Consider the following 12,207-nt stretch of genomic DNA (forward strand, 5'->3'; position numbering starts at 1 on the left):
ACCGTATTGTGTGTGGTGTGAACAACGCAGACATTCAAACAAGATGCTGGAAAATGCGGACCTCATTTTCCAGGATGCCGTGCAGACAGCCCTAGCAATGTAAGCAGCCAGAAAGGATGCCGGGGAGATTGCACAAGCTAACCCTAACGGTACGTTTTCGACCTACCGCATCTCGGCAGGATCCATGGCCGTCACCTGCTATCGCTGCGGGAGTGGACATCTTGCATCCGAATGCAAGCATGGGAAGACCGTCTGCAGTTACTGCCACAAGCGAGGTCATCTGGCAAAAGTTTGCGACATGAAACGAAAGGACGGCCAAGCCTGAAGAAGCAGTCCTCACAAGCAGCGTTCGTCCACTGCACGAAGTTCGCTGTCGTCAAACAACCGCCTTCGCGTGCACACTATAAAAGATGAAGATGCCGCTACAGCTTCGTCTTCAGAAGTCTACGGCATGTGGCAAATTAACTACGCCAAACCGCCTCCACCTTTCACCGCCACCGTTGACGTTTGCAGCAAGCCGCTCCCTATGGACATGGACACGGGGGCAAGCATCTCCGTCATTGCCGAGTCGCAACTTCTGCCGCTTCTGCCTTCGGTTAACGTGCAGCCGTTGCAAGTGTTTCTACGAAGCTATTACGGGGAACTGGAAAAAGTTAAAGGCAAGGCTGATATCCTTGTGAAGTTTCAAGGCAAACAGGTGGATCTACCCATTTTCTGACCGGGGACAGCTCACCTACTCTGCTAGGATGCAACTGGATGCGCGAGCTGGGCATCGGCCTCTCCAATATTGAAGTAAATATACATGCACTTTCTGACATCAAACGCCTAGTCCAAGACTTCGCAGAGGTGTTCAAAGAAGGTCTTGGTACGTTCAAAGGTGCTAAAGCGTCATTACATGTTCCTTCAGATGCCCCACCCCGGTTCATCAAGCCACGCCTTCTGCCATATGCCTTGACAGATGGAGTCACACAAGAAATACAACGATTAAAAAGAGATGCCATCCTTGTTCCAGTGAAAACCTCAAGGTGGGCTGCACCTATTGTTCCTGTGGTAAAAAAGGATGGGCGCATCAGAATCTGTGGAGATTTTAGTGTCACAATCAACCCAGTAGCGACAGTGTACCAATATCGACTTCCAAGGATTGAGGACCTGTGGACAGTCCAGGAGGTGAGAAATTCACCAAATTGGATTTGCGCGGCGCGTGTCAGTAAGTAGTTCTTGATGAGGCCTCCCTAGAGTACGTCACAATTTCGACACACATGGGGTTGTTTCAGTACACCCGCTTGCCTTTTGGAGTGTCGTCAGCTCCTGCTATATTCAACGCGAGATGGAGAACTTGCTGAGAGGACTACAACATGTGGCCGTCTATTTCGACGACATTCATGTCACAGGTTCTAATGATGCTGAGCATTTCAACAACCTTCGTGCTGTGCTTCCCAAGCTTCGAGAATCTGGCATCAAAGTGAAATTCGAAAAGTGTCATTTCTTCGTGCCCCAAGTGAAGTATCTTGGGCACATCATCAGCAAGGAAGGTCTTCCCCCGAACGTCGACAAGGTGACTGCTATTCTGCATGCCCCTGTGCCAAAAGGCATCAAAGAACTTCAGAATTTCTTGGGACTTGTCAATTTTTATCGGCGTTTTTTGCCTGATCTTTCTGCATTCTCTTCTTTGTGATGGAAAGAAATGGGGGGAGGGGCAGGATCAGCAAAAAGCATTCACAGCTTACAAGCACCCGGTGGCCTCAGCTCCAGTTCTCGTACATTTCCGCCCTGATAGGCCTGTGTGTCTCAGCTGGGACGCATCACCTTATGGCATAGGTGCAGTTCTGCCCCACAAAGATGCTGATGGCTGAGAACATCCCATTGCTTTTGCCTGACGGAGCTTGTCAAATGCAGAACCAAATTACAGTCAACTTGACAGGGAGGCCCTGGCACTCGGGTTTAGTGTAGATCGGTTCCACCAGTACTTGTGGGACATGCCGTTTGAAGCATACACTGACTACAAGCCATTTCTCGGACTGCTGGGTGCCAACAAGCCTGTCCCTGTGCAAGCACCACCAATATTAGTCAGCTGGTTTCTCAAGCTATCCGCGTATAAGTACGCACTGGTATAAAAGCCTCGAAGAGAGCTTGGCCATGCTGATGCTCGTAGCAGACTGCCACTACCTAACGACAGCACCACATTTCCTGACCCTGCCGAGATTTTCATGTTCAGGTTCTCAACTCGAAACAGAATACGCCGCATGCTTGTCCCACCGTATCACCCCGCCTCGAGCGGTGCAGCTGAACGAGGGGCACATACCGTAAAGAACAAACTCAAGAAGTCTGGCTCTGGCAACTTCAAAACACAGATTTTCAGGTTCTTATTTCATTATCGGACAACCTCGCATGAGCTAACTGGTCGGCCACCATGTGAGCTCCTTATGGGGAGAGTGTTACGGGCACGGACCAAATCACGAATTCGATGATCAGAAACCTGAGCGACAAGTCTATCTCCGCGCTCACGGCCTTTCTCAACCAACACCGGGAACAAGGTACGGTACCGGCGATGTGGAAACACGCACGAATATTCATGGTCCCTAAACCGGGCAAGAAATTGGCAATTGAAAACCTCAGACCCATATCGCTCACGTCCTGCCTCGGCAAGGTGTACGAAAAAATTATAAACACGAGACTCCAGAGACACTTGGAAGATAACAAACACCTACCGGACACCATGTTCGGTTTCCGCGCAGGCCTGTCCACACAAGATGTGCTACTTCAAATCAAGGAAGAAGTCCTCAGTAACGTTTCCCGCAGCGGCGAGCACGTCATCCTAGCAATCGACATCAAAGGGGCTTTCGACAACGTCAGCCACCAAGGAATCCTAGAAGGGCTGGCCAACACCAACTGCGGCGAGCGAACGTACAAGTATGTTCAGAGCTTCCTGAGCCACCGCACGGCGGAGCTGAAGATGGGAGAGATCCAGACTCCAGTGTACCACCCTCCCAACAAGGGCACACCACAAGGTGCTGTCATCTCTCCCACGCTGTTCAACGTCGCCATGATCGGTCTCGCAAGCAAACTGCAGGACGTAGCAGGTCTTCGGAACGCAATCTACGCAGACGATATAACGCTCTGGACCACAACAGGGTCCCTCGTTGAAAAAGAAGAACGGCTGCAAACTGCAGCAAATCTCATCCAAGATTACGTCAGCCAACGGTGTCTACAATGCTCCCCCGAGAAATCTGAGCTTCTACGAGTCTGGCGAGGCCGGGGTAACCACACAGTCCCCACAGACCCAACAAGAAGACTCGAGGTACGCCTCAACGGGGGCCTCATACCAGAGAAGCCATTGCTGAGGGCGCTGGGCATGTGGCTGCAGTCCAACCAGCGGGCCACACACACCCTTGCGCTCCTTAAAACCAGTGTCAAGGCGGTATCACGCATGATCTCCGGCGTAACATCCAAGAACAGAGGCATGAAGGAAAGGGACACCCTCCGACTGGTCAGTAGCCTGGTGGTGAGCAGAATCACATACAGCCTGCCTTACTACCACCTCACACAGTCCGAGACAAAGCAGGCCGACACACTTTTGAGGATGGCTTTGAAGACCGCTCTCCGCCTGCCGATGAGTACATCGACTGAAAAATTATTGGCGCTAGGGTTGCACAACACCCTCAGCGAACTGACAGAAGCCCATTACGTCTCTCAACAACAGAGACTTGCGCGGACTCGCACGGGCCGGCAGGTCCTACGAACCTTGGGGTTCCCAGCAATAACAACACGAACCCAAGAAACCTGCTTGATACCTCTTCACGTCCAGGACAGGTTTCACGTTGCCCCGATGCCACGCAACATGGACCCTAACCTACACTCCGGCAGGAGGAGAGCAAGGGCCCAGTACATGGAGAAAGAGTTCAGGTTCAGTACAACGGCCCGGTTTACGGACGCCGCCATGTATGGGACGAACTACAAGGGCGCAGTTTCAGTGGCATGCGACCACCGAGGCCACGTTACCTCCGCGGCATCGACCCGCCCCTGCACGATTACGGAAGCCGAAGAGCTGGCCATCGCGTTAGCCATCCGCGAGGGCCTACACGCAAATCAACCATTGACGATCCTCACGGATTCCCAGCAGGCCTGCCGCAACTTCCTACAGGGTAGAATTGGAAGACCTGCTACACAAGTCCTAGCCGGAATACTCAAGGAGGACTCTGAGGACTTCGCCACCCAAACTATCATCTGCATACCGGGTCACACTGGCATCACGGGCAACCTGCAAACCGACAGAGCAGCTCGAGGATTCGTACATAACCGAGCACTCATCACGCCGGCTGCAGAAGACCTGGACCCTGTCGACCTCGAGTATTCAGCCATCGTGAACTACCACAGAGGGCGTCGCTTGCGATATCCACCACCCCATCGAAACCTAAAGACAGAAGATGCCGCTGCCTGGCGTAGGCTCCAGACAGGCACTTACACGAACCTACACATATTACATCGGATACACCCCACAGCCTACAGGGACGAATGCCCATGGTGTGGGGCCACACCAACCCTATACCACATTACGTGGGAGTGCACACTACACAACATAGAACACCCAGACACGAACATAACGAGGGAGCAATGGGAGGCACTGCTGTCCAGCTCGGCCCTCGACGACCAGCTCAAGCTGATTAAGAGAGCTGAGAAGATGGCAAGAGCCAGCGGAGCCCTGGACTAAGGGCCCCGACCATTAGCGGTTTTTCTTATTATTCTTTTAATAAAGTTTATCTATCTATCATGGGGAGAGTGCTCAAGACTCCTTTGGATGTCCTGCAGCCTAGCCTACAAGCATCGATGCTTTTAAAACAACTGAAACAGAAGTTGAATGCTGACAGAGGGTCACAGCAGGCTCAATTACTCCAACCAGGAGATAAAGTATATGCGAGAAACTTCCCTACAGGTGCATCATGGGTACCTGCCAGTGTTTAGGATGTCAATCCACCGTCGGCCCATGTCCTTAGTCAAGACGGTTCCACATGGAGCCGACACAATGACCACTTGCGCCTTGCGAGGACAGCGCCATTTCGTTCTGCTGGCGCAGAAGCTTTTCATCAACTGGAGCAGCCACCCATCCATTCGTCAGCTGTCCTGGATGTGCTTCATGAGAAAGAACCAGCCATACATCTCCCAGCTGCACCCAACGTGCAACATGAGGAACAATCGCCTGGAAGTGTGTCTGAAAGTAGCCGTGCCGTGGACAACCCTGTCATGGCTGCACCTCGCGCTCCAAAGTTGCGGCGTAGCACAAGAACTCGAAAACCAGTGATCAAGTATTCCCCGTAGCATATATCTTAAGAAGGGAGGAGTGATACAATGTTAAGGTTGCTGAAATGCAGCGCCCCCAAGCAGCGCTGCCTTTTTTGTGTTGCTGCTGCGCCATGCATAGCGGGCAAGATATAAGTGGCGGCAGTAGTCGCGTTCGGGCGAATAAAAAAGCATGCGAGTTCGTTAGTACTAGGCGTGCTTGGCCTGTTTCTTCGGCGGCTGCGCTTCGCGCGCCAACATGGTTCACATTCACTGAGCCATACGCAATTGTATCAATGTGTGTGTCATTTAGGTCATGAGAGAGCCGCGTACGTCTTGTATGACAACAGTGCATGACGAACATTAATTATAGGTGATGATATAATTGTCATGACGTGCATGTCATGTAGCTCATTCAACAGCCGCCTACGTCTTGGTATGTACCAATATTTGCATAGTATGGCAAGAATATATGACGAACATAAATGATAGGTCATGCCATGAATATCATGACATGTTTGTCATGTAGGTCACGAAACAGCCGCCCACGTCTCGGTGCTCTCATGATCGTTTTCTTAACTTAGTATGTACCAAAATTGGCGTAGTATGACGAGAGTATCTGACGAACATAAGTTATCTATCACTACATGGATTTCATGACATGTGTGTCGTGTAGGTCATGAACAGCCGCTTACGTCTTGCTATGTACCAAAATTAGCATAGTATGACAAGCGTGTATGACGAATATAAATGATAGATAATGACATTAATGTCATGACATGCGTGTCATGTAGGTCATGAAACAGCCGCTTACGTCTTGGTGCTCTCGTGGTCATTTCGTTAACTTGGTCGGCTCCACGCACACTGCTTCGCATAACAGCGATTCCCACAGGGCGTGGGATCTGCCGGCTTGTTAACGTGCTTATGGGAATGAACATGACGGCCACGTCATTTGCGATGCAAAAACTTCTTTCAAAAATTAAGTGCATTGAGAGATCAATATTCCTCAGCGTTATGTTTAATTTCCTACATTCCCTTCACCAACGTTGCAAGGTTTTGCAACAGCCGCGTTAGTTTCGGGTATTTAGCCTAAGAAAACACGTCTGAATTCAGTTATGTTAGACTAATAACGAGAAAATCTGTGGCACATTATTCAACTCACTTGATGAAAGGAATAAATTCAGTTGAAATCAGTAACGAGTTCCACTATGTGCTATAGTATCCCGGATAATTTTGAAGACAAATTATATAACTTCATTGCTGCGGTCTTAATAAATTGTTTTATTGCTCAAAGAAAGCGTTTAAAATGTGTCTCATATTCATCTTTATATTATTATCTCCAAAGTTAAGGCACTGTGAGTCCCTCGGCCCCTGCATGGGCTTGAACCCATGCAGGGGCCGAGGTTGAACATAACCTGAGCTTGAAGTTCCCCTCAAGAAATTCGAAGTATTAATAACACAGTAACTACGCTGACCTAGCTGAGCTTCCTAGTGTCGCAGAGACGGAATAAGTGGGGCATGGGTTGGTGCAGGGGGTAAATGGCATCATTTTCCCCAGAGACCGAGGGGTGCCGCTAACGTGCACTAATCAATGACGTGGATCACTACTGCGCAGTGGCCTGCCCACTCCTGCTTTCCCGTCGGCCGACAGCTGCCACTGACTCAAAATCCTCTTCGAGCTGCAGTTCTTACAGTGTGAAGTTTTTCGAAGTTGCGAATACCTTAACTGGGCCTCTCGCGGGTCCGACTGAAGCTTGACCCGAGCCCGAAGCTCCTAGATCCCCATAGAAGCTTGCCTACCCGGTCCGAGCGCGGCGTGCGGGCCAGGTCGCTTACGGCTTTCGGGTAAGCATGGGCCCGTGCAGTACTGTAACGGCAATTACCGATTACAGGCCTCCAAGGGCAAGGCGCGGCCTGCGGGCCGTATTTTTTCCGCCCTTGCTCTAAGACATCAAATTAGAATATACGTAAGCGCAGGAACATTTCCATCTGCATCTGACGCACGTACATATCTGTGGACGTTACTTTCGCTGCATTTTTTTTTTCATAATAGCGAAGCCAAGCCTAATACAACAGTTCAGGCACTCACTTTTGCCAAAAGCACTAAAACGCGTGTGTCCTCTTCACAATTTTACTTCGCTCTCTTTTCACTGGCAGACGAGGTCTCGGTCCACGCTTGGTATCTCGCCTTTCTTTCTTGTCGCATCCTGATATGCAAATATCCACAGGAAAATGAGGCCGTCCTCGCTTGATAGAATATCCGGGAGCAAAAGCGCAGTTTTTCAGAACTCAGTGAGTGGGACGTCGGACCTGTGTGCATAAGTGCGTTCCTATCTTGAGTAAACCCTAATTCCCTCAGTTCCAAACCGTTAACGTGGTGGCAGCGGTGGGACCACGGAACAACAGAGCCCAACAAACCGGATGGCGTCGCGCCGGTGCTCCAGAAAAGTGTGCGCAGAAGCGCGGATTTTGTGCGGCTGATGTTAGCGGGCGACGCGAGCAGACGACGCTAGCAGACGACGCCACCGCAGCAGGAGCAGCAGCAGCAGCAGCAGGCTACCGGCGTCGCCGGTGCAGACGATCGCTCGCGCGCGCGCGCCGGCGCGGCACGCCGCCGGCTGCAGACGGCAGCAAAGCGGCGGCAGACGACAGAGACGCGTCCGGCGCGTGCTGCCGGCGCCGAGCGATGGCGCTGGCGTTTGAGTTGTCGGAATTTTTTTTTTCTTCACTCGCTGCCACCGAATCCGATGCATGCGCCGCTGTGCTTAGAGTGAGCGCGGACGGGCGCGCCGGCGGTGTGCGCAGCGTTGATCCGGGTACAGAACTACGACGCAAGTGACGTCTCAGCCTGTTGCTACTTCTCCACTTCCGAAGCAGCCAACCGGTGAGTGGTACCACTGCGCTGTTTCCCCTTCTCCCCTTTCTCCCCCGCTTTAGCACGCTTCGCTGCCGTTTGAAATCAAAAATATTTCAAAGGTTCTACTATTTCGTCCACCAAAGTCTGCATTTTCGGTTTCAAGTCCTACGAATAACGGTGTTCGAAATGGTGAGCGGATCTTAGCGCTTCGTTGTCAGCCACCTTGCAGCACTTCTGCATTTACTGACTCTTAGACAACTACGAAAAATTCATGACACGTGCCTGATCTCCATATCAGGAATTCTTGTGCCTTTCTGTGTTTCTCCAATTTCCTTGAGGGGTCAAGTTGTTTTCTTTGTTGAATGGTTAAAAAGTGAGGATAAACCGTTCATATTTCAAGCTGCAATGCGCAGCTCAGCTTTCAAAGTGCGCGACATTGACAGTATGAAGTATTCCTTTGTGAATCAGATTTAAAGAAACGGGGCAGTGTGAGTTTGAGGCTTTGCTTTGAATGTTTGACAGCGCAAATGTTTCGTTTCCATAAGCTAAGTCTTCCCAACGTCGATCAGAGATAGAAAACACCGGCGTGCCGATACTAAGTTTACTTCTCTGATGTTAGTCTGAAAGCAAGGGCGGGAAGCGATATGTCATTGAAATATTATATGACATATTATATTGGGAAAGTTTATCTCGCAAGTAATCCGGTTACATCATGATAACAGCATTTACCCGTGTTAGTTTACTGCGACAGCAGTTAGAGGCTCGAAACTGTCTGTGCTGTGTGCACTCTAAATTGTGCTAAGTTGAACGTTATGCATAATAATTTGAAATAGTCAATGTCGATGTGCCACTTTCAATTTGACAAACGCCACTACATATCAAATGCGGTATGCGGTCAGACGCTTTCGGTGAAATTAACAGAAATTCCTAACAACGTTGCTGTGCCTAAATCACCCCAAGATATACATTTACAATGAAGTTGAGAAACCTATCTAGACTGATGCTTAATAAATTCATACTGGCAAGCAATAGTTATGTCACGAGCGTATGAAACTCTTATGTTCGTTTTAGTACAACCTCGAATCGCATGTTGGCTGACTCGTTTGAAATGCTAGGCGTGAAAGGCATGGACATGACAGGAACGAAAATAACAACACAAACTCCAACTGTGAAATGGCAGGTTGAAAAGTATAGGAAAATCACTTATTGAATTGAAAGGTCTCAAAGTGGCGGTCACGAAAAATTGCACATGCCTGCTCTGAACAAGGCAGCGCCAATGCGTCAGTCATATGCACATGTATTCTCGACACATATCAGTTCAGACACGACAGTTCTTTACGGATGATAATGGAAATTGGTCTATAGTTACCAAACTCATTTGTGTTTCATATTTTATAAAGCACATCTATTGCTATTTGCTTGGCTAGTAAAAATGTCATGGTTTCTAGACAAAACTTGATGTTATTTGGTTTACAGAATACCGCAGTCTATACAAAGACCAAGCTGGCGTGTAAAAATTATTGTCGGCGCATGTGAAACACATTGAACCACTACAAGACATGTGGGGAGGGAAAATGAAAACTATGACTTGTACAACCTAGTATAGCACGAAAGTTTGTTTTCGGGCCAAAAGAAAAAAGGCGTTCGAGTGGCACTTAAACATACGTTTATGTGCAGTTAAGACATCAAAGTTAGCCTCACATAGTTTGATGTCCGTGCATGAAATTTCTCGGATCGACATTAAAAAGTGAAGAGGGCCGTCTAGCACGACTAAATGCAGCACGTCTCCGCACTGCACAGAGAGCGACGAGAGAGAAAGCAAGGACAGGAAAGGCAGGGAGGTCAACCAGAAGAGTATCCGGTTTGCTACCCTACAATGGGGGTGGGGGAAAGGGGAATAGAAAAAGGAGAAAAGGAGAGAGTGAGCACTGAGTACGTGTGGGCGGGACACTATGCACAGGAACACTATAAACGGTCTCTTAAACCGGTGTACCACAAGTATTGCAGTAATGCACGATTCGCCTTTCGTGCCAGTGACGGGTGTGGCCACGGTCCGAGTATCTTTGACTCGGTGAAAGGTCGCACTGCACAACCGCTGACTTGGCAGCCGAGCTGTTTCGAATGTTATGGCAACCTGTAAAACAGCCAGTATTACGCAGATGCCCATGTTTTACTAATTTAGCATCTGCGTGAACATTGCCACACACGGGATTGGCGTGTTCACCCTCGTCGGAAACTCTGTTTGCAAGATCATTGTTTTTCGAGTCAGAGATGGTGACACGCCGAGATGTTTTTGCCATATGACGAAAGACTATGTGAAGACCAAGCTTTCCGTCTTGAGAGCGTCCCGTTCGAATATATAATTTTGGTATATCTCGAAATCTCGATAGCAGGCGAGAAAAGGGTTGCAGGGCGAAGGTGCACCTATTTAAAATCCCACTAGATGCTTTTCCTTAAATGAAAATTTCTTGATAATTTGCTTTTCCCAGATTATGGCAAGAAAAACTGTTGTTGACCCTACGTCAATAGGCATGTCATGAAGAACAGATGGCGCATGAGCTCCTGCACTAAAATGTAAATAAAGGCAGAACCTAGACCTTCACTGTAGTTATTGTGTTCTCTTGGCCATTATGAGTAACCTTATCAACATGGTTGTTCTCCGCAATAAACCGAGTCATGAGACCGAACCTTTTCCTATATTAGGGCAAGAAAAGGTATTGTGGACCCTACATCAATAGGCATGTCACGAAGAATCGGTGGTTCATGAGATCCTGCACTAAAATGTGACTAAAGGCCAAAGCTAGATCTTCACTGTTGTTTTTGTGTTCTCTTGGTCAACCTATATTATACCCTTTGAGGTGATTTATTTGGACATCATAATTCCTCAATATAATAGCTCCTCACAGTTCATGTCATTATTTTAGCTATCTCTGCATTGAACTGCTCAAATACTTTCACCGGGTATGCATAATGAATGTTTTCTAAAACCTGTCTTTGTTGTTGTTGTTTTTGTTGTTTCCCTGATACGGGCAGACATTTCTTTGGATATCTAAGGCTGTCTTGTGCTGTTTGAATGGCGTTTCTTTTTAACGGGACGTGTTTTAAATATCATGTAATTTCTGAAGAAATAGCAAGTGTGAGCTTTGCGAGTGTCAGCTTTTTCAGAATACGTCACCTCACGGTATAGCAGACTAGATTTCTTCAATAAATTTTCAAAACCAGCGGTTATGATACACTGAACTGAGGTAGTATAGATTTATTTCTTTGGTTGCGCTGTCCTGGAGAATAAATAACCACGCCATGCTCCCACTGTATCTCGGGTGCATGGTACGTCTCAAGCCAGCGCTTCTGCTGGCTTTTTCCACCACGCTTCTAGCACCTTGGAACGATGCTGAATGAAAAAAAAATGATTGATCGACTGATTTAGTGATTGATTCATTAATCAATCGATTCAATGATTGAAATACTTGAATGACACACTTGTGCTCCATCATCTAAATGCGGAATGTATGACATAAAGACGTAATGATTACGCCTTTAGCATAAAGCCCTAAAGGCTGGTAACGAATAGCTTGAGCAGGTTTTTTTCAATTCAACTTCGTACCAGTTGGCAAGTAGCCGGCAATTCTGAAGTCACGACTTAGCAACAGAACGTTAAAAATGGCAGCGTTAATAGCAAGAGACAACCTTTCTATGATGGAATCACTACTATAATGACACCACACCCAGGTGGAAACGTAAACGAAAGGTAATGAACTGAATGAATTCCAAAAATAAACCAATTGCACTTTTCAGTTCATGGCCAGCACAACACAGAGTAAGCGGTGGAACTAGCTGTTGCGTAAACATCCGTGGCGTCTGCCGACAAATAACAAAGATCCTGCAATAACTCGCGTTCAAACTTGCCAGCATGCGCACGCGACCACACACAGTATGTGGCTTACTTGCACACGTTGAGAATGACGGCGAATAAGAGCCATTGTTTTGGCCACGAACAAGCGGTTTTTTTCAGAAAACCCAAAAATGTCAGACTTACAGTTCTCCAATGTTTTATTGATGCGAAAGTATTATGTGGC

General features: G+C 48.2%; 1 protein-coding gene across 2 annotated transcripts in view; it reads left to right on the forward strand.

Annotated features, from left to right (window-relative positions):
- The window catches only part of LOC142557322 (beta-1,3-galactosyltransferase 5-like), a 247,414-nt gene that overhangs the window by 95,044 nt on the left and 140,163 nt on the right, over positions 1 to 12,207 (forward strand). The window contains exon 1 of one of the 2 annotated variants that reach the window (XM_075669065.1): positions 7,715 to 8,158. The exons of the other annotated variant lie outside the window; for it this stretch is intronic. The gene's annotated coding sequence lies outside the window, so the exon portion shown is untranslated. Of the gene's footprint in view, positions 1 to 7,714; positions 8,159 to 12,207 lie in introns of those variants that run through there. 2 annotated transcript variants of the gene reach the window in all.

Source organism: Dermacentor variabilis, chromosome 9 (genome assembly GCF_050947875.1).
Source record: "Dermacentor variabilis isolate Ectoservices chromosome 9, ASM5094787v1, whole genome shotgun sequence".
Lineage (NCBI taxonomy): Eukaryota > Metazoa > Arthropoda > Arachnida > Ixodida > Ixodidae > Dermacentor > Dermacentor variabilis.